Source organism: Aedes aegypti, chromosome 1 (genome assembly GCF_002204515.2).
Source record: "Aedes aegypti strain LVP_AGWG chromosome 1, AaegL5.0 Primary Assembly, whole genome shotgun sequence".
NCBI classification, from domain to species: domain Eukaryota; kingdom Metazoa; phylum Arthropoda; class Insecta; order Diptera; family Culicidae; genus Aedes; species Aedes aegypti.
Window position 1 is genome coordinate 214,177,734 of NC_035107.1, and position 26,869 is coordinate 214,204,602.

A 26,869-nucleotide genomic window follows, 5' to 3' on the forward strand; every position below is an offset into this window, starting at 1 on the left:
AGATTTTTTCTTCTTTTCATGTGCGAACTTTAGTCATAAGGTCGACCCGTTTTGACTTATTGTTCTTTCTAAGTTTTGTCTATCGACATTTCATCTACTTAGTTATGATTAATGTTATACAGCCAACTCTCCATAACTGGATATTGAAGAGATCATCGAGTTAGGGAAGTATCGAGATATAGAACACTAAATCAGTGCTAATGCGATCCAAGGGACCATCGAGGTAGCCATGAAAGCCAAATTTTACTATGGTTATCTATCTCGATATCGATATACGAAATATCGAGTAAGGGAGAGTTAACTGTTTATTAAAATCTAAATTTTAAAGAGAAATTTTACCGGATTGCAAGAATTTAGAATAGTTCAAAATTCTTGAAATATCAGCAAGTCTTTTTTTTTTCACGATAAGTGACATTGCCTACTTTAATAAACACCGGTAGCAATTTTCTACATTCTTTTCCAGAAAAATTATCCAGCTGTTGGCGTAAACCTGCCCAACCGACCCTCGCGGCTCAAAATTTCAAAACATCCGACTAAAACCACATTCCTATCCGTCTCTCAAAACATCCAACATTCCGAAAAATAACAAGAATCCAACTAGCGGCTTCCAGCAGAGTGTGAGACGATGATGTTTGTGCAAATTTTATAATTTTTGGCGAAATGAGGGGAAAATGCAACGAGCCAGTGCTGGATTGGCAACGAAGCAAACTACGTGTTTCCATGTAAATTGGACTGCTCCTTTAATCGGATGAGTGATCACTTTCACTTTCAAGTTTGCATGAGCAATTTAGCCTGCTGTGATTGATGAAGGATATTCTCCTTTGGGGTTGTTTGTTGCTTCTGCACCGTTGATGATCCGTTCGCTCGGAGGTCTTCCAATTAAAATTCAAGACGTAGTAGGCGACAGTTTTCGGCTGTTTTTTTTTTCTTGTGCGGTCCATAATTATCACACACTAATGCAATATGAAAGGAGAAAAAAAAGGCCTACTACCACAAATTCACACACCGTTGATTAATCTCCAAGAAAAAATCTCCTCTGGGGCGTCCGTCGAGGGCGACACACGATGTAATCCGATGTATAATTTGGAAATTGTTGCACCTCAAAGTTGTAGTGAAGAGAACTTCTGTTGCACACGCACGAATTAGACACTTTTTCTGGTCGGCGGGGGAAAAACTATAACAACACTTGCGACCACTCGGCCCGAAACAGACTGTCGAAATGTGTTTCTCGGTGTGGACCGGGTTTGGGTTGGTCGGTAAAAGGCGTTGCTTTTTGACTCCGGGCCCGGAAAAGCTGGGTGGTAAATGGGTGGGAGGGTGGTGGACAAAGTGACGAGGAGCGAGTCACTGGGATGAAGAGCTCCCTGAAGAAGAACGGCAGAGTGGATGACGAATAGGGTGACCAGAAGGATTAGGGGGAATGATGGGATGAAGACTGGTCAGATTGATTGTTGGTAAGACATTGCAATTGAAATGAGATCATGGGCAAGTAATCACTAGCCTGCTAATTTGCCTTTTTGGACCTATAGGGTTATTATACGACAAATTTATTAAGTAGTGTTTGATCCATAATCTGTTGCATGCTCCTTTCTGGGCGAGGGACGGAATCCAGATCAATTGTGCACATTCGATATCGGTCATCCGAGTGTATGCTCATGTAATCATTTCAAAATATATCTTTATCGTTCACCAAAACGAATTCTTTCCCATATCCAAACTCCTAGTGTTTTCTTGTGGAAGTGCAGAAGACTCCTCGGCTTCCATAGAGTAAGTAACACGTCAACATTTTCCTCTCATCCCCAAATTGATCTGCATTCGGACGCAGCTGGCGCCGGTATTGTTTGTTATAATAATGAGAGCACCAGTACTTACAAATTGAAGATGCTACTGATCCTGTGTATTATCTGTTGGTTCCCTGTGTAAGTACAGCTGCCGGCTAGTGATTAGACCTATATCTGCCGTATAATACATGAGCATGAGCATGATTGACCGCCCACAGTTTCTACTAGAGATGGGCAAAATGATCAAATTTTGAGAGTGAATCGTAGCTGACTTCCTCACAAAAGTAAATCGACTTTTTTTTATCGATTCGGTGACTCATTTTATAAAACCAAAAATGAAAAATGTATTTTACACAAGAAACAAAAAGTATAACAATTTTTGAATGAGAATATATTTTCGTACAGCAACTTCAACTATAAATACATGTCCGAATTGTTTGACTATGATAATTCCAACTCAAAAATATGATTCCTAGTAAATTTTTAAGCGCTCTTGCAAAATATTCGGTGCTAATGAATCATGACTCTTTTGAAAAGAACCGTGATTCGTTCGCTCATTTTCGAGAGTCGACTCTTTTCGCCCATCTCTAGTTGCTACTCCGTTATTGTAAGAATAGCTGTACTAACACAGGGAACCAACATATGCTACACAGGATCAGTAGCATCAATTTGCCTTTTTGGACCTATAGGGCTATTATACGGCTAATGTAGGTATTGTGAGCTCTATAATAGCACTATATTAGAACGCAGGGTTAAATAGAATGCTATTTCGTTACATGGGTAACGCATTTCAGCATTTTTGTAGTTATTCTTTTCTCGGTGATTCTCGCTGACTCTACAATCATGGCCATTAGAGTGATGCAAATTTTGAAATGTTTGCTCCCCTATGCTTAAACGATTTTAATTATGGTAAATGATCCTCCCAAAATTGGAAGTGATTCGGAAGGAATTTGGTTGTGCACACGCTATTTGAAGTTTATATGGAGATTACTATGGAAAATGCCAATCTTTTGTGTTCAGCCCTCTATCTCTTCGTCATGATATTGTATGGAAAAGTGAACAAATTCTTCTAATGTGGAATCTTCCCAGCTACAACTTTGCCGAAGACCACTTTTTGATTGGACCTCAGGATAAATTGTTATTCATCATCATAAAGTTGGTTTGCATGTAGCATGCTTCACCAACTGTTCGGCAGGCAACAGTGGTGCTCCTGGCGGAAAGAATAGATCAAAGTAATCCAGACTACTATGTTCTACAGCAAAAAAGCAGTGTTGCTCTGAAAGTAATTGAATGATCATCTCAGCATGATTTACACTTTGTTATCAAAAATAACAAATTATCCTTACGTCCCATCGAAATGTGGTCTTCGGAAAAGTTGTAGCTGGGAAGTTTTCACATAAGATGAGTGTGTTTACTTTTCCATATATTATTTTGACGAGCAGTTAGAGGAGTGAACACAAAAGATTTGCCTTTTCCATAGTAATTTCCATATAAACTTCAAATAGCGTGTGCACAACCAAATTCCTTCCGAATCACTTCCAATTTTGGGAGGATCATTTTCATCATAATTGACATCGTTTAAGCATAGTGGAGCAAAAACTTCAAAATTTGCATCAGTCTAATGGCCATTCTGACAAAGCTAAGTAAGAATAACATAGATCTCTATAAAAAAAAACTTGTAGTTTTTCATCTGGCAAAATACACTGTTTTTTCAAAATCATAAGAAACAAGCTTTTGAGTATAGAAAGCATAATTAAATTCACTGATAAGTATTCTGCAGTGCATGAAAAATAAATTGTACACACTCAAACAGAGCATGCGAGTTCGGTAAATAAAATCACCGAAACAAATCCGTAAATCTCAATATTACCGATGTTTCGGTAATCAAGCTGTTTTTTGACAGTACGTCAGAAATCAAATTACCGAACTACGGTGAACTTGTCAAAAAAAAAAAAAACTCCGAAACTTCTGTAAACCGTTTATACCGAAAACGGTAAAACATTTTACTGAAGTTTCGGTAAACGGGCTGTTAGTTTACCGAGATCAGTAATTTGGCTGAATGACAGTGTCAATTCATCCTGTTTATTTTTGCTTCCCCGCTGCGACGAAACTGTTTGTGGTGTATTTCAAACGATATTTTCCAGCATCAAACAGATTTTTCGGACCCATCGTTATGATAGAGGTGAGTAAAAAATACATAATGTTTTATTCATGGTCTAACAGAATTATTTGCAGTCCAACGCCGTCAGCGTCCACTGCTATCCGGTTGCGCTCAGCGCATCGTATGTGGAAGCAGAAAATATCGCATGGTTCCCGACCTCACATCACATCCGTCTCATCATGCTGGATCCGGGAACATAGTCGTCAATTTATATGAAAGCATTACTAATAAAAAGACCATTAGCTTACATTGTTTGGGTTGCTTTATTTGTCTAAGAACGCGTTTCCGAGGAACAAAAATCGCTTCCCCGTATCTACAGTTCTTCGGTAAAGGACTACCGACAACTCGGTAGTTTTGACAACTGGGCTCCAAAATGCGGATTACCGAAAGGTCTGTAATCTATTCGTTTACCGAACCGGTTACCGACCATTCAGCTGCTGATATTTTAGAAAACGGCATTTGATTCCGTTATCCCAAAATAAGTGAATATCGATATTTGAAAGTTCTTAGTAGTTTTTGGAGCTCTCCACAAAATTTATGGAGACAAGTTTAAATAATGCTTCCATGAATCTTTCAATGATTGCTTCAAGAATACATGCTGTGTATTCTCCAAAAGAGGATTTCTTCAGCAATTCCTTCAGGAATTCGTGAAATATTTACTCCAACGAAAAAGGATTCCTTCTGAATTTCTTCCATATGTCAGCAATACAACGCTGATACTTCATCTGATAATTCTTCCATCGATTATTGCATTATATTCCTATATAAACTCTTTCAGGAAAACCTCCAGGACATCAATCTAGCAAAATTTCCATCCGATGTTCGTGTTCCAGTAACATTTCAAGCTATTTTCACTACGGTTGGATTACAAATGTTGTCACTGATTCTCCCAGCAATTGCTCCAGGAATTATAGAGGAAATCAAATCTACCAACAACACTTTCAGAATTTTTCCAAATAAAAATTTGGTAATTAGGAGGTCCTTCCGGAAGATTTTCTAGAGATTCCAGATTGTATCAACATTGAAACGAGCGTTGAAGTAATCAGAACCATGAACAAGTTCTTAATTTTACTATTCCAATCACAATTGAGCTATCAAGAACGCTTTTTATTTGCGTTTTGGTCCCTCTCTACCCATCCGCATCGATAGACGAGCGGTAAGCGTTCGCGCTTGACAATCGCAAGATCCTCGGTTCGATTCTGGCTTGCTGCAACTTTTTAACCATGATATAGTAATTTTTACTGTCGAAATGGTACCATGGTAAAATTTAATGCACAAAATATTTGAAATAAATGCAAATTTAGTCTGCACAAATCAAGTGGCGTTGTGTATTTAATTTAACCCTCTAATATAGTATTTTCAACTGCAACGCAGTTCTCAGTGAATGAACTCATCCAGAGTTTTCTCATGAAGTACCTCCAGGAACTTTTTGGAAGATTTTTCGGAAAATTTGCTCAGAATTTCATCAGCCTTTTGCAATAATTAACCCAAAAATATTCCACCAATTTATCTGAAAAAGCATGTAGGATTCTCTAAATGGTCAAAATATTTCTTTAAATATGTATTGGCAAGAGTTCAACAGATATTGTTCAAGGTTCCTCACACTTAAAGATTTCCTTGTGAAATGTTTTTTTTTTTTCAGTTGTTACTTCAACAGTTCCTCTAAAGGAATTTCTGGAGAAACTTAAAAAAGAAACATGTAAAAATTACAGAAGGAACTTCAAAGGTAATTTTTAGAAGAATTCCTAGAAGAATTTCTGAACAAATTTTTGCAGGATGCCGTGGAGAAATTTCTTTGAAAATTTTCTAGAGATTCATTTACCAAGAGGACTTCCTGATTGAACTCATGTAGAAAGTCTTAACAAAAATGTCACAAGAAGTCAAGTCTAGTACTCGACACTGAAGGCGGCCTAACAGTTGAGGTCGAAATACGCGTATCTTTTTTTTTCATTTATTGATCGTTACAATAAATTTGGAGATAATCCTAAAAAGTCCGTGGAAGCTACACTGTATGAATTTAAATGGAAATCTCATAAAGAATTTCCAGATAGGCTCACATTAAATTTCTAAGGAAATGTTTGGAAAAATGCATGGAGATGTTTTCTGAAGAACCAGTAGATTACTGGAACAACAACACTTTAACGAACATAAAAGTTGACGCATTTCACTCCAACGCGAACTTATTTTGGCAGCATCCTCTGAGATTGCAATGAAATTTTCTGGATGTGTAGACCTTGACCTGAGAGAGAGAGAGTAGACAGCTGCCTTAGATTGCGAGCTCTCAAAAGTCAAGGAACCTGTCACCAACTGTCACTGGAAAACCGTACATTCGAAGAGGAGAGAAAAACCGTCAAAATTCAGGTAAACCTAATTCAAATTTCCAGGTCTTATTCGATGATTTCAAATTTCAAAAAGTAGAGTTACTAAAAATAGTTGTATGTTGGAAAATTGCTTTTGATTTTTTTATATTCATAATCTTTTTCATAGTGAACAACTAGAAGTGAATATAATTTTGATCACAATAGGTTTATCTGACCGTTGTGCACAACCGAAAAATAATTTTAACTAAAATTCAGCTAACATACTGTTAGATTGAGTGTGTATAACACGGTGTCAAATATTTGACTGAGATCTGGTCGCTGTACAGTCATTTGTTTGACACTAAAGAAATTCTGATAGAGTCAAACGGATGTTTGGACTGTTGTCAAATCCCAATAAAAAATTTGACACCATGTACTGACCGTTATAATGAATAAAAGACAATTTGATTATACTCGGCAATAATTTCCTGAGATATCATCAAATTTATTTATCGATAACTCGGCTGTTCAAATCTAATTTAGATTAAACTAAGATTCGGTATTGCAAATTAAGTGTGCACGCTCACAGGCAAAAATTAGGCCAAACAAACATTTTAGAATGAGGATAAATAATTACTACGGTCAATGATGTCTCTGATTTATGTGTGGAAAAGCGGGAAACCACCCGTGACTCTTGGTTCGAGGAAAATTACAAAACATTGATTTTTGTCAAAAAAAAAAATTGTAATTTGTTTTACGAAATTGATTCATACTAGAATAAATAATAAAGAAGTAAGTACCCAAATATCGCATGTACAATTATGTTTCCAACCTATATTATCGACATGCTTAGTGCTGTTGGTTGCCATATCAAAACGATATTGATAGTTCATAACTGATACTGTTTGAAAGAGTTAGAAAATCAGCTATCAGCTGATATGACTGACATTGTGCAGCTGGGATCATTACCAAACATTTAAAAAACAAAAAAAAAATCAGTATCCCTCGGTTGGTTTTTTGGGGAACCTGTTAAATGAATGCTAAAAATCTATATTTTCGAATGGTGAAAGATTTGACGATGCCTTTTTTTGTGTAAATATTGTTCTGTGTTTGAATAAATAAATTATATAATACAGGAATAAGTATTTATGCCGACACTTGTAGTAACGAACCAACCATAGTTTGTTTGAAAGTTAAAAACGTTACCACGATAAAAATGAGTTATCAAAATATCAAAATATGTTGGCATGAAACGATCTCACCAGTTGGCAATTCATCCTTTACTTAACACGAAAATGTTCGTACTCGAGCAACACAAACCAGACACAATTGATTCTGATTCCATCGTTCGTCCCACAGGGGGCAAGCCACAAAATCAAAAAACGAATATCCGATAAGATACCATTAGGGCTTAGTCCGTGGCTACCAAGCAAAGCCATGTTGAAGGTGTCTGGGTTCGATTCTCGGTCGGTCCAGGATCTTTACGTAATGGAAAATTCTTTGACTTCCCTGGGCATAGAATTTCATCGTATTAGCCGCACGATTAAAAATGGCAACTTTGGCGAAGAAAGTTCTCAGTTAATAACTGTGGAAGTGCTCATAGAACACTAAGCTGAGAAACAGGCTCTGTCAAAGTGAGAACGTAATGGCAAGAAGAAGAAGAAGAATTATTTTAAAAATACGTCGAAAATGAATCTCAGGTACAAAAGGGTCCATGACTAACATTGATAAAACTTTCATCCACCACAATTGCATTTCACCTAACAAAGTTGGGAACCCTAACCGGTGCCATCAACAACGTAAAAAGCGCATATTACACATAGCGGAAAGCGCGCAAATCCAAAGAGTGCTAGGCTAGGGTTGCGCAGGTCATCGTCTTCCGGCTCACATGCGCGGCAAATCAACGACGAAGGCAATTCAGCGCGGGCGGCGCACTTGGCTCGATTCGTCGCCGTCTCCTGCCGAATTAAGGCCGGCGGCAATACAACATCTTCACTTCGCCACCACTAAACGTGACATCGTGCATGAACGAACGAACAAACTGTAAAGCAAGTTGTTTAGAATTTTATTTATTTATTGCCAGAAGTGTAATGGAATCGAATGGAGGCCACTTTGCATCGCTCAACGAATGAAAAACTGAATGGAAACCCGCTCCCGCTACTTTGTGACTGACCATGCGGCTCCATTAGATTCGGACGATTGGATTTGGATTATTTATTACTCAACCAAAAAAAAGATATCTGGAAGCTGTTTGTCCTCGGAAAACGATCGTAAACTCGATACGTTTTAACGATTTGATCAAAAAGTAGATCAACCGTGCGAGATATCTAGTGATGCTTGAGTCGACTGTTCCAACTCAACGGAATGTAGGATTGGTAAACTTATGTGTGTGTCATCCATTTTCAGGAAAATCATCGTCATCAAACTTAGGAAGAGGACGAGTTGTCTTATTTTTTTAACAGCTATTCATTAACATTCAAATAGCAGTCATTGGGGGCCATCCGTACCCGAGTGGTTAGAGTCCGCGGCTACAAAGCATAGCCATGCTGAAGGTCTGGGTTCGATTCCTGGTAGGTCCAGGATCTTTTTGTAATGGAAATTTTCTTGACTTCCCTGGGCATAAACTATCATCGTACCTGCCACACAATATACGAATGCGAAAATGGCAACTTTGGCAAAGAAAGCTCTCAGTTAATAACTGTGGAAGTGCTCATTGAACATTAAGCTGAGAAGCAGGCTATATCCCAGTGAGGACGTGAATACCAAGAAGAAGAAGAAGAAGAAGAAGAAGATAGCAGTCATTACTGAAACTTATTTGAAACCTGGATCCAAACTCAAAACAGATTCAAACTTTTTTGTTTATCGTGATGATCGACTGGATGGAACATGTGGGGGATTTATATCATCATTCATAAACGTATAAAAACATCAACTTGCGTCGTCATTTGAAACTAAAGTTTTTGAAAATTTGGGTGTTTCTGTTGAAACACAGATTGGTTGATATACTTTCATAGCTAACTATTTGCCTTTTCAATGCACTACACATAACAAATATATAAAAAGTATGTATCCACTTACTACAACTTTGTCTTAAGAACAAGCTTATGATCTTCAAACAAATTTTCAGGCCAGCCATGTTGTATGCTGTACCAATATGGACTAGCTGTTGTAATACCAGCAGGAAAGCTCTGCAGAGGATTCAAAATAAAATTTTGAAAATGATTCTGAAGCTTCCTCCCTAGTACAGTACTAATAAGTAACATAGAATATCCAATGTTGAAACATTGGAACCATTATCGAATTAAGTTATTAATAACTTTAGGCAAAAATCATTGCAATCTTCTATTGCCACGATTAATGCATTATATATTTAGGTTAAATAGATTGAAAGAGCTTTTTGGTTCAAGATGTTTTATCTCATGATGTACTAATGCAAAATCTTGGAATGTTAGCCATTTTTAGACCACCTACTATGTCCGTCGTTATTGTAATCATAGCCATATTGTCACATTCAATTTAAACATGCACAGCAATAAACAATGGTTTGCACAGCATGGCTACAAATTGTGGACATTCTGAACAATCTGGATTACCGCAGCAAAAGTAACTGGCATTATCTCCTTGATATCAGATCTTCGAGTGCACCCGAGCAAGTGAAACAATTAAGAATTTTCAATTGATAAAAATACGTTGACTGCACTGAGGATGAGATAATCCAGCACGTATCGTAATTTTCCCGAGCGACAAAAATTTCATTCGGAAAAATGAAACAACTGCTCGTGAGGGATTACCAGCTGGGGAAAATGCAGCTCCCACGTCCCGTGCCATTGGATCAACCATTTGTCGCACATAGGAGTAACAGGACCAATCTCATGGCTAAAATGTTTAAAGACGTTCAAATGGCCTGTTATCAAGCATTGCAGAATTCGTTCTCATTTGATTTTGAAGCACGATCAAAGCAAGCGAAGGAAAACATCCCATCTGTTGTAACATGTTTGATCAATGAGAGCAGCAACCGAGAACCTGAAAGAGAGAGAGCGATGGTAGAATCCATTTTTCTCGCTTGTTTACCATTGGGGGTAGTTGTTTCATTTTAATGGCATGATTAACAATCCCCGAACATCCGATAGCAATAGTGTCTTCTAATGTTTAGAAGGATTTTATCGTTCCCTGCTATCCCCCTGATCTAATCAGAGCTGTATCAGTTTACGATAAACAGGCTCCCATAATGTGCTTATTCTCTCAGTTTTCCCTGCCTGTTATACATTTATAAGCTATTAATCCTTTTGAATTATAAATCACCATTATGCTTCATGGTAGGTTATAAATTTCCATTAAAAAAATAAAAATCTGTTAAAACAAACGTACCCGACCAGTGGATAACAACAAAATGTTATCACAATTTTATTAAAATTTGTTATAAATAACAAATTTTGTTTCAATTTTGTAAGTAGCACAGGTCAAAGAAACTATAACACAATTAAATCAAACTCAGTTATAATAACAAAGTCTTTTCAAAATTTGTTTTAGTTTTAAGCAAAATGATAACACAATTTGCTGTATCTATAATCCAAATTCAATTTAAAATCGAGTGAAAATAACAAATTTTGTTCAAATTTAGGTATGAGAAGTTTTGTTTAGTTTGTAACATAGGGAGTTATTGTTTTGTTTGAATCATAACCTATTTTGTTCTAATCTTGTTTAACGCATAAGAAATTATAATGAATTTTGTCGGAAAAAACGTGCTAACAGAGTAACAAAATTAGATACAATTCTGTTGTAATCCACTGTTCGGATAGTTACAGCAGTCAAATGTGTCTTACAAAAACTATAAACAATGTTGTTGGTACATTCTTTTGAACTGAATTCAGTTGGTCAATTGATGTTTTTTGTGTGTGTAGGTTAAGTACAAGTTTATACAGCCAAAAGTTTTATTGATTTCCACGACATCAAGTTTCCAAGGATTTGGAATATTGGTATTGAGGAAATGCTGTTCATTGAAAATATGATTCTGCAACTTTTGATTTGAAATGGTATGTAAAAAGCCCTTTGCCTGTGTCTTTATGAGTTTTAGTAACTTCTGCTACGTGTTCTTTGAATCGTGTGTTTGTGTGCGTTTTGTTAGTCTGATGTTAATTTTGTTACAGCGATCGCATGTAATTGTATAAACGCCTGATTTACACAAACTGTTAACTGGGTCTTTTGTTGAACCTAGGAGAGTTTAGAGTTGTTCTTTTTTTACTAGTAACGTAAGAACACCATTCACCGCTCATTGAATTATTTAAAAGAATCTGTAAAAAAAATCAGCAGAAAATAGTACACATGATTTCATTATGGCAGATCGTAAAATGCTTGTTGTCTGACATAACTCAATATGTTGTCGTGTTATAGTTCAAAGCATTGGCGAAGGAACAGGGGGGGGCAGGGGGGCATGGCCCCCTTCAGAATCATCTAGGCCCCCCCCTAGAATTTTTGATGATAGTAAAAAAAAGTAACACGAAGCAAAATCTTCTCAATGTACATGACTCTTGTTATCGACAAAAAATATATCAATAGTTACGTTATTTTAGAGAACACATCGCTAGTCTTACACAGCATCAGCGTGACGGTTCTGACTTCGGTGAATAGCTCGACAACCGAAAGCTTAACCGTTCGGCTGTCGATTGGTTTACTACAGCTATAACTAGCTTCTTGTTGTATGCGATAAGCGCAATTTTTCGACATCTCCGTTGCAAAAAAAAATACCGAGGTACAAAAAAGCGCCAATAACCTGGTAATTTAATTCCCAAAATTAGTTGTTTTTTCTGAATAATCCAAATGCTGTTTTAGCATAAAGCAGCATGTTCACTGTATTCTTATTTTTCATGTTATTTAGGATATCCTGGTCGAGGTGTCCGATAATGATGATTTCCCTAATGAGAATTCACTAAAGAATCTCTTATAATGTCCGAAAAATATGGATAAATAGACAAAATTACTAAAGAAATTTCTCAAACCAATACATAGCGGAGATTTTTGTCGAGAAATAAGGCTTCACTTTCAAGAAGTTTCGGCATGGCCAAGTTTTCTTCTGATGAATGGAAAAAAATTTAACCTGATGTGAAAATATGTAAAACAAATCCATAAAAAAATCTTGCTTTGGTTTTGATTCAATTTTTTCAATATTTTTGCATGAATAAATTTATTGATTAATTTCCTACAGATTTTAAGCAAATTTTGCAAAATAACTGGGAAGAGAGAAAGGATTTATTAAGAGATTCATAATGAAATTATTAATCTGCCTTAAAACACTTCTCTAGAAATGATTTCACCAATTGATCGGTGTTCAGACAGACCAGATTAGATGATATTTTAGCCTTTTAAAGATGTGTCAAGGATAAGGTCGGTACGATTTTTATACAGATGTGTTATAAAATTGATAAGCACCAACATTACAGCAAACAAGGCAAATATTTGGTTATTCCAAATGCTTGAAGTACGTTTTCCAGAAATCAATTAGAAATACTTGGTCCAGTCTGTCTAAACACCGACCAATTTTTGTCCGAATCTATATTCTTGGTTTGAATTTTTGTGCGATACGAAGGCAGAATTTCGAGAGGCTTTCTGGCAGAATTCTAGAAAACCAGAAGTCAAGAAAGAATGTATTTCAAGAATAATTTTTAAAGAAGATTCTGATGGAACTTCTTGAAAATTTTGTTTTACTTGTGAATACATTAGAGAGGTTTTAACTATTTTGTAACCTAGATAAAAGATTATAAATTATCTTGCATTGCACCATTCTGTGCACTTTATTCAAAAGGGCGATATTGATCTCGACGCGAAGATGAGAAATCGACGATCGAATTTCTCACACATTAATTCAATTCTCTATTTCTTATAGTACTCATTTTTGACCCGCATTATCTTTAGTCATGTTAAATATCACTCGCTTTAGCAATTTAACAATATCCCACAATGAATTAGTTCTGTTCTGGAACTTTATTTAATAAAAATAAAGCTGTGCCGTTCTTTGAACATCATTCATGAATGCGCCCTTGTTGAATTCGCCTGCTGTCAAAACATGAAGTAATTTCGCCCAAAAATCTAGTCCAATTGGAAAATTAGCTGTCAAGTAAGCCTGTTTGTTTTGATGTTTTGTTCTCTGCAGTTGTAATTGCGCCCTTCTGCACTAGATTGTTTTTTTCAATAATTATAAGCTAAAAAGTACTTTCCAAGTGATATTATTACATCAAGGCCTACATTATAGTCGCAGGTAAGTTGATACTCATTGTAATGCAGCAAGTTTTTCGATAATTGCATAAATCAACACTTTGTAGATGGGTGAATAGGATTGCTCCGAAACGTTTGCCGCCTACAATTTGGAGGGGTTCGAGGAACCCACTGAAGGCCAAGATTTCCGTAATCCTGGAAGACAACCACTCCAAGATAAAGTTTTACTTGCGTAGGAAACCCGCTCTAGTTCAAAATTAGTTCACTATAAACCCTGCAATCCGCAAGCGAATCCAGCTGGCACAGCTTCCAGTTCAGTGTAGTCGGTTGGAAATCATGCTTGGTAATATAATAATTCTCCAGAAATGATTAGCCAGATTCGGGCAACATTCTCCGTGAAAGGATACGTCGGTGAGCTGCTCTCACCGCGACGAGGTTTTCCAGATTGTCGACTCTCTTCAGAGGACTCCGTAAGTACATGTAAATCATGTTATCAAAATTTACCAGCGGAATGCAATGGAATCAGCAAAAAGTACATCAGGCAGCGTCCATTTATTAGATAACGCTAAAATTAACAATTTTTGATTCCTTCCCCTTCTCTGTAACACTTTTTGTATGAAAAACAAAAAATCAAATTTTCGTATGAGCCTTAACGCTTGAGCCTACTCCTTGGTCAACCAGTCAGTAATTTCGATAGCGATCGTCATCTTTGGACAAAGATCTATAAAGAAATTGGAAAGTTGGTTGATCGGGCCCCCTCCCCCTGGAGGGTTAAGCAATTTGTGGACCGCGCTTTACTACGAATGAAATGCATTTGATTTGATTTCTCTGCACTTTGTCTTCAACTCATGGCAAGTGCTAATAATGCACCAGGTCGATTCATGTAGCCTTTAATTTTATTTGTAAAAAGTTTGGAATTGGGGTTTAATTGACAATGCAATCAATCATTAGGATCTTAATTATCATTACCAAACTAATAACAAGTTAAATTATGAGAAAAAAATAGCACAAATGTGTAAAATGCCCAACATTGAATTAGAAGTTTAAATAAGCCCTTTTGTCACCATCTGTTTGGTGTGTAGGAGAAAGGGCGAAATAGCACTCAAGAAGAAATCAACTCATAATTCAATTACGCCTATTTGTTTTTTATGGTTTACTTGATGTTAAAACCAATAATATTGGAATTTTATGACATTTCATAAAACTTGAGAACGAACTGATGCCAATAAACACTCTAACTCAATTTGTTTATTTTTGTCAGATACGCCCATTTGAATAAAGTGCACAGCATTGACCATCTTTTGTTCTCCCTGCCTCAATATTTTGCTGTTTTTCTTCCTTCGCATGACGCTTTGAGGAACTTCGTTCAAAAATCTTTTCATACTCCAAAAAGAAACATCTAAAAATAGGTAAAACAAAGGAGTTTTAAAAAATACAGAATTTATATGCGTATGTTTCCTGATTGCTGAAAGTCCATCAGGAATTCCTCAACAAATTTTCAAAGTAATGCGAAAGTTTTCCCCTAGATTTAAATTCATTAATATCTTACATTATGAATTTTACCACAAAATATCTTCGGTAATGTTCTTAAAACCGGCTATATTTTCGCGTTGCACTTCTACAGTACTACAAAAAATCGATAATCGATCCTTCAAAAACGTTTTGTTTGGAATTTATAAAGGTAGGAAAAATCATACAGCTTTAAAAATCATACAAAATATTATATAATATTTTAGTTACAAATACCTTCAGTAGAAGTTTCATTCGTTTTAACACCAATCATTTTCTAATAAAAAAAGACGAAGAAAAAAGAACAAAAACTTTTGTAGTAAATACTAAAAGGACCCTTTAAGCTTTTTTGTGAGTTACATTGTCAACAAGTTTCAGAAATTCCTAGTAGGATACATGTATTATCATTCAAATATTTTTAAAACCTGTGCTTTATGGATGTTTATCGAATTATAAAAATGAAATTTTGACTAAATGTTTCCATAATAATAAAAACATTTTTTAGTAATCAAAATGTGGAGTTTTTGCTTCCGGGGTAAAGTTGATCAGTTACTGCAGTCAATTTCCTAAAGTAAAGAGTTACGCTATTTACTCAATTTGGGGTCACTGAATCTGAATCAAGTCTCAAAAATGTTATAACTTGTTGATAAATCGGTCAGTTTTAGAATTGGATGTTGTGAATTAAAGAATACACCACAGTAAACGCCAAAAGGTATGCAATTTTCTGTGAAATTAGCAACTCGCTCACTTGAAGAACATTATTTTCTCTGAAAATGATTTTTCATCATCAATGCAAATTCAAAACTGGATTCACAGAACATATCTGGAATGTATGTAATAGTTTATTTAAATGATATTTTTATATAGCCTTGGCAATAGCCGATTGTTTGGAGGAGAACCCTTCAACAGTCCATCAAACATTTCCTAAAAAATATGTTTTTCCATGGTATAATTATCTTAAATGTCAAACCAAATTTAGGAACACCAAGAACAGCTATCAGGTAATGCGACATCATATAAATTGTGATAATTGAAATCGTATCATAGCTCTCTTAACAGTTTATACATGTGGATACATGACTGATCAACTTCTCCCCAGTGATCAACTACACCCCGAATTACGGTAGTAATTTTTGGAGAAATCCTCAGTAATTTCTGAAAATCCTTAACAAATTATTAATAAACAACTTAGGGATACTACACTTTTTTATATTAAACTTTGGGAGGGATTATTAGAGTATGTTTAAAACTACAAATAAACTTTAACACTTCACTTTCTGCAAAAAAAAAAAAAAATACTAAAATCACTAAGGTGAGCAAATACCTTTAAACTCTAATATGTATTGCTTATCTTGACAGATAGGCCTATTTCGTCTGCGACTTACAGACTTCTTCAGTGTCTCAGTCAGCACTCGACACTGAAGAAGTCTGTAAGTCGCAGACGAAATAGGCCTATCTGTCAAGATAAGCAACACATATTAGAGTTTAAAGGTATTTGCTCACCTTAGTGATTTTAGTATTTTATTTTTTTTTTTTTTGCAAAAAGTGAAGTGTTAAAGTTTATTTGTAGTTAGGGATACTGTTAACTAACAATTGGAATTTATATGCAATAATTACCTGTAGGACCTTCCAGAGTGCTTCGTGAAGCCCAAGCAGGACAGTTCGGTTTTGCGTCGTCCGATAAATTTGGCTCACGGTTTCGCGCATGTTTTCGTCGCCGGAGATTTTTTTTTTCCTGTTTTCAAGCGTCTTGCTGGGTAGTGCTTCGTGAAGCCCAAGCAGGACAGTTCGGTTTTGCGTCGTCCGATAGATTTGGCTCACGGTTTCGCGCGTGTTTTCGGCTCCTAAGATTTTTTTTTCTGTTTTGGAGCGTCTTGCTGGGTAGGTATTTGGAAGGCACAAGCAATACGGTTTGTTTTCGGGACGCCAAGAAGTTTTGCTGTCAGTATCAGTTTTGTGTTCAGTCGAGGATGGATTACCAACTGGTGAGTTCGTTTCATTCTTGTGATAACACATATTTTCTTGAAAGCGTAACTTTTAAGTAATTTTAAAACAAACTTTGTATGGTTCGTCACTATAAGTGTCGGCATTATGTTTTTTTCTTATACAATTTCAATATACATATATTTGTCTCTTTTATACGTTATTAAAAATTATCTTTTGAATTGTTCGACATTGTGAATGTTGACGTATTTTTTAAAACTTGTACCATATCGAGACAAAATGCACAGTAATACTCATATGTAATTTTCAAACAAACTATGTATAGTTCGTCACTACAAGTGTCGGCATTATTCCTGTTTCATATAATTTAAAATATATACATGTAATTTTCAGTTTTCGTCATTAATAAAAACATCTTTTGAATAGAGTAGTGTTTGATCCTTCGACCTTGACGCTGGCTCCTGCGGGAGCGGGTGATGAGGGCAGGATCAAATATGTCGCGCGTCGGTAGTGAAGCGGTGAAAAAGTGATCGGTTCGTAAGTAGTGTTTGATCCTTCGACCTTGACGCTTGCTCCTGCGGGGGCGGGCGATGGGGGCAGGATCAAACTTGTCGCGCGTCGTTCGCTCAGAGAAATGAAAAAGCGCCGCGGATCGCTAGTAGTGTTTGATCTATTGATCGCGTCGCTTGCTCTTGCGTGGGCGAGTGACGAACACTTGTTCGGCGTTTAATGCGATCATCGAATTATTTCGCGAATCCGGTTAGGCGTGATTATATCATGGCTCGCATCACCAAACATTGGTGACTCCCAGATCTTTACCTTATCCCACTAACCCAATATCCTCTCCATGACAACCGTGGAGATGCAGAGGTGATCTCGGTCTCTAGTAACAACGGTAGTCACACTAACATTCCTTCCCTTCCCCGATGACCGTAAGGACGTGGCCGGCGCCGTTATTGACTTTTAAATTTGAGCTCTCGATTTGTGCACATTGAAGAATGGTAAGCTAATCCCAAGCCCCATTCATTAATTCCCTGTGCAACTTCGATTGTTCTGGTCAATCACGGAGTAGCAACTACGAATTGTACGGTCATCTATGCTTATGCTTATGCTTAATAATTACCTGTAGGACCTTCCAGGAGAAATAATTAAAATAATTTCTAAAGCATTCTTTGGTGGAATTCTTGAAGAGATTTTAAGCAATTTGATACACACTACCAAAAAATAATGTGATATACTTCTGTTGGGATGCACATAAAAGAAGCGAGTCGAATGACGAAAATGTGTGTCGAATTTCAAATGCGTTAGTGTCTGATTCGGGAAATGTCGATCACAGTTCCAGCGTTTTTTTGTGTCCTTTAACATGTAAAATTACATTTCTTGTTCAATATCTTCAAGGACACGTTTTTGTGTAGTTCTATCACTTACATCATGTCATTCATGTCATGTCATTCAGTCATAAAGTAAGATTACGTCCACAGTAGTTTTCATTATTTTTAAGAGTGTAGAGATTCTTCTACAAATTTTATGGTGAGATCTAAAAGTCTGGGAATGATTTTCTGTGGGAATCGCAGGACGAACTTAGTGAAAACTGGTAAAGGAGTTCTTGAAGAACCCACTGAAAAGTACGAAAACAATTCATTAAGAAAATCCCACAGTAATTCTAAGAGAAATCTCGTCAAGGCAAATGGTTGAAAATAAATTAAATCAATACAATTCTGTTAAAACTACGCACTTTGTGAAAATCTTGTTGTTACGACTGACATTACTTCTATAAAACAAATATTTGCCAGGCCCCCCCCTAGGCCCCCTCTAGAAAAAAATCCTAGCTACGCCAATGGTTCAAAGATAACAACTAGCTAATGAAATCATATTAATTCCAATTAGTGTTATATTTAGGGCCTCACACTTATATTATTCGGTGTCATTATACATATCAACTTTTTTTTTTCATCAACAAATCTTGTGTATGACGCAAAAAATTTGTGTAAAATGTTGAAACACGATTTTCTACAGAATTTAATATGTTGAAATGCTATTAAATGAGCGGTGAATGGTGTCCTTACGGTATAAACCAAGGTATTCATAAGGGAGGTCATTCAATATGTCAATAAGTACAATCCGCCATATTGAAAAAGGATCTGACAGCTGGCGAGATTGTATTGCTTCAATAAGTCAGCAGGCCTCGAGATCCTAGCAACGTAAATGTCATTCGATAAACGAATGTGAAAATTTACGGTTTTGATCTTTGGAAATTAGAATCAATAAAAAGATAACATAGTTAGAATGGCATCATCAGAATCTCGTAGTAAGAAGACACATAAGAATCAATCTTGTAGGAAAAAGACACATGAAAATCAAAGTCAATTTAACTGTAAGAAAACAAGCAAGGCTTCTCTTGATAGCTCGTTTCCGAGGACGATAAAATCAAGAAGTACACTTTCACAAAATTTCTTACTGATTGATGTTTGTAGAAGGAACGCCACAACATTGTTCGGCTAAATAGCTGGTCAGGCATAACAAAGACAACTTTCGAAATTTTTGGATTTGCACTGCACAAGGTAGTTCTTCCTATCACTCAAGAAACCATACATTTTAGCTTCCTATTTTTATATTGACCTCAGCTGAAGTTGTATTTTCCGACATGAAAACAGCACTTTGGTAGTCGGTCACATCACACAATCGTCTGTTGTTACTTCCGCATTCCAAATTCCAATAAGGGTGTAATTTTCAATAGTTTTATCACATGGCAGAGAATACAACCAAAGACAACATAAAGACCTCCATGTCCATGGCACATAAGGTGATAGAGCAAATTCTAGAATGCCATGAAAAGTGTACTGCGATCTGTCAAACTTGGATACCTTTTGCAGTACCAAGGAGCCAAATGCAGTACTAGATGTGGTACCCAACCTGAACCCGAGTGGGACGCACCTGATACAACGGTATTCTAAAATGATACAGCTGAAATTATATTTGAATCTAATACAAAGAACATTGCAACAACAAACTCGCCAGCTCGCTAACTGGCAAGCTGTCATTTTCCTCCCCCGCTGTTAACCACTCTTCGCATCTAGTGACTGCTTAGATAGAAATACCTCTTTTAAAAATACCTTGGTTATAATTTACAGCGATACATGAGTGTTCTTGTGTTAGAGTAGTAAGTAAACGTCGTTTGTTTTGTTCTCGTGGTGATTTGTCTTCGAATTGTTGTATTGTTTGTTTCGTGAAACCGTATGATTGTGCTGTTTACAAAGTTAAGTCGAGTGGGATTGTATGAATGAGAAAATATTATATACTAAGGTGTGGAAGAAGAAGCCTTGATTAGTAAAAAGAAAAAAAAAAACGTAAACAAAAATAACTATGTCACCTTTTTACACAGCTCCGTATCGAAGCTAGCTCGCTTGTAGTTGTAAAAGATTTTGCCTCGTACAGAATGCCATGCACACTAAATTTCAATAACTTATTAAAACAGTCTAAAGTCAGAAAAGTAAACAAACTTACTTTATCGATCCTACGTGTTTCGCAGACGAAATTGTACACTTTCCGCTCCAAAACTACTCGATGTTTATCTTTTAGAACGTTTAATTTGCGTATTTACATAACGACGTGAGTAAGATTTTCAACCTTCGCAACCTAACCGCTACTTTCACCGCTCCGTTGTATGGGGAGACAAAGTGACTTAATCAAAACTCAAAGCAAAACACAACTTGAGTCGATCTTACACTGGTAAGTAAATGGACTGAAAAGCTTAAAAATTCATGAAAAATGCAGCAAAAAGAGTTCATTTTGCTGTGTCCTAAAGGCAGCTTTGATGGTGTTTGCATGAAATAGTTCAAATAAATGGTAAAGGGTCATACTTAATAAAAATACCTCACATATTGAAATTGATTAAGTTTTTACAAAGTTATTTATTTTTTACAAACCGACGTAAAAGATGGCGCACCCTGTATTAAAAACATACTTTTTCCAAGCTTTCCAGCAGTAGTTCTTGAGTAATTTTTCCGTCCAACATAAAAAATAACATAATTTATAGGAGATTGGCTTTTTGTATTGGCTGTCATCAATTTGTATGAAATGAGCAAATCAAAAATTCAAAATCGACCGTCTCGAAAGTAGATTTTTGTCACTTACACCCCTTTGCTTCTAACCGCCTCAGTTGTTTCTAAAGTTTGAGGTAAGAGATGTTATTTAATTGACCTGTCCACGAATTATTAGATTCTAGAGAAATTATTCATGTGCTGGATACAATTTGCACACTCACTAACTTAGAAGGCGTATGGTTTGAAAGCTATTGACGTTTCAAAATAATTCAAAGCAGTCAAATAAATTTCATGAAAGTTTCTTTATGGTTATGTTCATTAGAAAGCAATTAGGATTGATGTCAAAAAATCTCCACCGTATTGCCAGCTACACACCACTACCAGACTTATTTTACATTGTTCCTTTTGCATGGTCTTTGAAAGCTCGAGCGGCCAATAGCCAGCAGCTGTAAAGCTGATTGGGAAGTTTTCCTTTGAAAAGATATTGTTTGTTGGATCCAAACTTATTGAGTCATCCAAATCGTCTCCAGAATCAGATCTATTTCCCGCAGATTAAGGACATAATCGTTTAGCGGTTCGGCATTCCTCCTAACGGAAGAACTTTCAGCAACTTGATCTACGTCTTTCTCTAACGGTTCACCCAAGTACTCCACGTTGAGAAACGAAGTTAACTCGTCATTCTGCACTGAGCTCTGTAGTATTCTTTCGGTGGCGTTTATGGCAATGTTCGGATTGCATTTTTGAACTGAATGAATTAAATTCTCCGGTGGATGAGTCAGTTTTTGGCACCCAAAATCAAAACAAAGACGAAAAAAGTTAGTATCCAAGCATGCTGCCAAACTAATGTGTGAGGTGTGCAAATGTTCACTGTGCAAAAATTTTCTGCACAGTAGTCTAATAAGGCGCAAAATGCTCAATATTATACCGAAAACATCATCAACGCAATTCTACCCCATTACCCCGAATTCCATTTCCCCGAATGCCATCACTCCGAATGACATTACCCCGAATGTACCACTACCCCGAATTCCATCACCCCGAATGCTATTTCCCCAAATTTACAACTATCTTGGCATGATGACATTTCCACATGATATTGGAATTCAGGGTAATGTCATTCGGGGTTATGGGTCGTTCGGGGTGATGGGGTAGAAATACATGGGTGGCGTAAATCTAATTCGAAAGTTGTATTAAAAATAGTTATTTTAATTTTCTTCGTTGCCACTGTGCATATATGTTATGTTTGATTAATTTCAATACAATACCGATCAATGTATATACTAAATAAATACTTGGCAAATACTTTGCAATATTGTGGGTAGGTGAATTAATAGCTGGAACAATCTCACGCATTTCATTATCAGGTTCATGAACTTTAGGAAGTCCTTTAATTCTTGGTAATGAAGGATTAGATTTCAGGGAGTTTGCAATGTTTCCCAAAACTGGTTTTGATTGTTTGAGAGCTTTTTCAATAGCTCCAAATAAAAACCTTAGCACTTTTGATTATATTTGACGTTCACTTTGCCGACAAATTGACACTTGTGTTTTGCTGTTTAAGAAGTGCTAGCACTGGTGTTATTCTTATCTGACATTTCGGGACACGGACATCAAAATACACCCAGAATTTGAGTTTAAACCAAGGGGTGTGGCGATCGTATAGCTTGTTTCGTTTTCGTAATGCTGTGATTTTTTTCGTGAATTCTATTCTGTTGTGCCAACGTTTTAATACAGTTTTATGAAAATTTGATCGCGTCTTGTGATATTCAATCAGATGCAGCATAAAGCAGCCCAGTGAGACAACGAATCGAAATTTGCAATTAATTTCTATTTACCTACGACGCCCTCAACAAGTCGGACAGCAGAAGTCCATTGTTTATTGTTTCTTCAGTCGTATAGTCGAACCACACATCTTTGAAGTTGGATACTCGCAACGCGCTGCCAGGGTTCACCATACCGCATAATCATGGATTATTGCTACGCCTGCAATAATGAAATTCGAGTCAGTCGACACACAGCTTTCGTTTCGTGAACACGTATCATACGAATAGCCAAGTGAAGAGATTTTATTTGCACATCGGACGTTTGTCCGATGAATTTCTCCAACCTTATCCGAACGGAACAAGCTCATCCAACTAACAACATGGAACGCCGTCAAAACTGCGCTGTTATTGACTTCAGCATCATACCAGCAAAGCCAAAACCATCACGTGTACATGAATTTATCATCGGTAAAGTGCAACTAGACTGGGCGCAGGTGAAAGGCTTGCAGCTCAACAATGTCATGTCGTGTGTGTTCCTGAAGATGGACTCACCTGAATCAGTGGAGCACTTCGTAGAAACCAACAACATGAAACACACCATGGAATACAAGGGAACAACATACGAAATTCCATTCTTCGTTGCTGATGGTGCAGTCGATGTGAAATTACACGATTTGCCTTTCGACATGGGAAACCAAACCATTGTCGAACACATGAAAACGTATGGGGAGGTATTATCCATCAAAAATGATAGCTGGCAAACACTTTTCAAAGGCCTTCCAAATGGTGTGAGAATTCTCCGAATGCGCATTACAAAACCTCTGCCGTCGTATGTAGTAGTGGCTGGAGAAATGACTCTATGCACACACAAGAATCAAATTCCCACGTGTCGCCATTGCGGACGTCGCGTACACTACACCATGAAATGCTCAGAGTACGCCAAATCGCTAGTAGCAAGCACTCAAACACACTGCATCATCTGGACCTGTACAGCAAGCAAGAGAGCTGAGTGACCATGCACGGCCGATCTCTCCGGTGCCAAGTCGCTCTTCATCTGTTGCCCACGTTAACACCTCTGCCAGCACCACTGCCATCACCACTGCCGTCGCCACTGCCGCCACCAAGTCTGTCACTACAATTACCGCTGACAACGAGGACGATCAACTCTTCGACGAAGTAGAAACAAGAAATGCGTCTACGTTTCCACCATCTCGTTCTTCATCCCCACACGTCGTCTCTAGACGTACAAATGATATCGAAATTGCATCCGAGATCAGCGATACCGAGATTGATGAGATCAATCCAACTCCGTCTTCTTCCCTAGCCGAGGTAGCGAAAAGGAAAATCAGCCCTATGACGAGGTCGCGAAATACCCCACAAGAAAACTTCAAACGTCCTGGGTCTCCGGGTACTAAAAACCATGACAACAAGCGTGCATCTAGATCCAGAAATCGGCATTAGAATGGATTTCGTAAGCTACAATGTAGGTACGATTAACATTAATAACATTACCAACCAAACGAAAATCGCTATGCTGCAGTCGTTTGTACGATCAACTGAACTCGACGTAATCTTCCTCCAAGAAGTGGAAAACTCTGACTTGGATCTACCAGGTTTCGATATTGTATTTAACATCGACGAACGAAAGCGTGGAACTGCAATTGCTGTTAAACATCCTCTGCATTATGGAAACATACACCGTAGTATCGATGCGCGTCTGATTTCAATTAAGGTAGGAGGTGTCACGTTTATTAACGTATACGCTCCCGCTGGTGCGCAAAATAAGTCATCCAGAGAAATTTTTTTCAACACGACAGTCGCTCACTATCTTCAACATTCATCCGAAACAATCGTGCTAGGTGGAGATTTCAATTCAGTTGTGAATGTAGCAGACTCAACTGGATCAAGCAACTACAGTCCAATGCTAAAGCGTCTTATGTCAGCATCCAAGCTCATTGATACGTGGTCGATACGCAACAAAAATCGTGTCGAATTTTCTTATGTTAGAACTGATTCTGCCTCAAGGCTGGATCGAATTCGAGTCAGAGATACAATGCAACCATGGGTTAGAAATGCATATTTCACAGCAAACGCCTTCAGTGACCACAAAGCTTATGTTATGCGAATCACATTGCCAAGTATTGGACGTACTGTTGGCAGAGGAGTGTGGAGACTAATGCCGCAAATACTTGACGAGCCAGACACGATGACTGAACTTGAACGCAAATGGGTCTATTGGGTTCGATGTCGCCGACAATATCAAACATGGATGGACTGGTGGTTAACTTTCTGCAAACCGAAGCTGCAATCGTTCTTGAAGTGGCGAACATCGATCTTTTACAATGACTTTCGGGGCACTATGGAGATCTATAATGGATGTCTAAACAGAGCGTATGCCCAACTACTAGGAAATCCGGAGCAACAGGTTGTGATCAATTGCATAAAAGCACAAATGCTTCAACTGCAGCGGAATTTCTCGACAACCATAAGGAGGCACAACAGTACTTACATAGCTGGTGAACAAACAAGCGTGTTTCATCTTCAAGAAAGTTCTTCGCGTCGTTCTAGGACATGCGTTAAGAAACTCTCTACGCAAGATGGACGTATTATGACGACATCGGAGGACATCGAAAGGGAAATAGTCAACTACTTTCAAAATCTCTACGGAAACAGTGAAACACAGAATGGTGGGAATTTCGTCCCTCACCGTTCGATTCCTCGTGGCAACATCTCAAATAACACCATCATGAGAAAAATAGAAGAAGAAGATGTTCTAACTACCATCAAAGCCAGCTGCTCCAAGAAATCCCCTGGGTCAGATGGACTCCCCAAGGAGTTTTACCTTAAAACTTGGAGAATCATTTCGAGAGAAATAACGCTAGTGCTGAACGAGGCTTTGGAAGGTAACACTCCTAAAAAATTTCTCGATGGAATCATCGTGCTCGTTAAGAAAAAAGGTAATCGAAACAACATGTTGTCTGGGTTTCGTCCGATATCCTTGCTTAACTTCGATTTCAAGTTACTGTCCAAAATAATCAAACATCGTATGACTCCGTTGCTACCTCTTGTTCTTTCGTCACACCAAAAATGTGCGAATGGAAGCAGAAACATCTTCGAAGCAACCACGAGGATATTCGACAAAATCTGCGAGACTAAGCACCGCAAAAAAAATCGACTGCTGGTTTCCTTTGACTTGGACCATGCCTTCGACCGCGTCGATCATCAGTTTTTATGCTCGACGTTACATAACATGAACCTCAACCATAACCTGATAAACCTGTTGAGCAATATTTGGAGAAACTCCTTCTCTAAAATTATGGTGAACGGCCGATTATCTTCGGATATTCACATTCAACGTTCTGTGAGACAAGGCGATCCACTCTCAATGATATGTTTCGTTCTCTACATTCAACCACTTATTGACAAGATCGTCCAAACATTCCCGAGGGCCATTATTTGTGCGTATGCCGATGACATCTCGATGTTCATGGACAATGAGAGGATGCTGGAACGTGTAACAAACATATTCAATGATTTCGGTATTGTAGCAGGAGCCGTCTTAAATAGGCACAAAACTGTTGGCCTAATGCTTGGAAATGTGAATTTGACTGAAAGGACAGAATGGCTGACAATCGAAAACTCCATCAAAATTCTTGGCATCTTCTATTCCGAAAATACACGTACTTCAAGGGACCAAAACTGGAACGCAATATTTGCCGGGATACAGCACAGAATTTGGGCCTGTAGTCCCAGGAATCTACCACTGGTACAAAAAGTGATACTATTAAACACGTATGTGAACTCCAAGATCTGGTACGTCGCATCAAACGTGTATCTTCCAAAGAACTTCGAGGCACGAATCGTCACAGAAATTCGAAAATTTCTATGGATAGGTCATCCTGGAAACTTCAAAATCGCTTTCCAAAACTTATGTCTACCAAAATTAAGAGGCGGACTGAATTTGCAATCACCTGGAATAAAGTCGAAAGCGCTACTGATCAATAGAATATTGCAGATGGCTAACGAATTACCGTTTGCTTCACAGTTTCTAGAAATGTCGTCAAATCCCCCGTGCCTATCCAGCATCCCTGCCGAATTTCAACATATAAGACTCGTCGTTCAAGAAACTGCTTACTTGCCCCAAAGGGTATTGGACTGCATT

At 37.4% G+C, this 26,869-nt stretch overlaps 1 protein-coding gene and 1 long non-coding RNA gene across 9 annotated transcripts in view; one reads left to right on the forward strand and one right to left on the reverse strand.

Annotated features, from left to right (window-relative positions):
* The window catches only part of LOC5572167 (filamin-A), a 391,843-nt gene that overhangs the window by 166,901 nt on the left and 198,073 nt on the right, over window positions 1-26,869 (reverse strand). The window contains exon 1 of one of the 8 annotated variants that reach the window (XM_021857526.1): window positions 1,007-1,233. The exons of the other annotated variants lie outside the window; for them this stretch is intronic. The gene's annotated coding sequence lies outside the window, so the exon portion shown is untranslated. Of the gene's footprint in view, window positions 1-1,006; window positions 1,234-26,869 lie in introns of those variants that run through there. 8 annotated transcript variants of the gene reach the window in all.
* LOC110681525 lies at window positions 13,009-13,647 on the forward strand. Its single transcript, XR_002503237.1, has 2 exons — window positions 13,009-13,494; window positions 13,559-13,647. It is a non-coding gene; the product is annotated as an uncharacterized LOC110681525 (long non-coding RNA).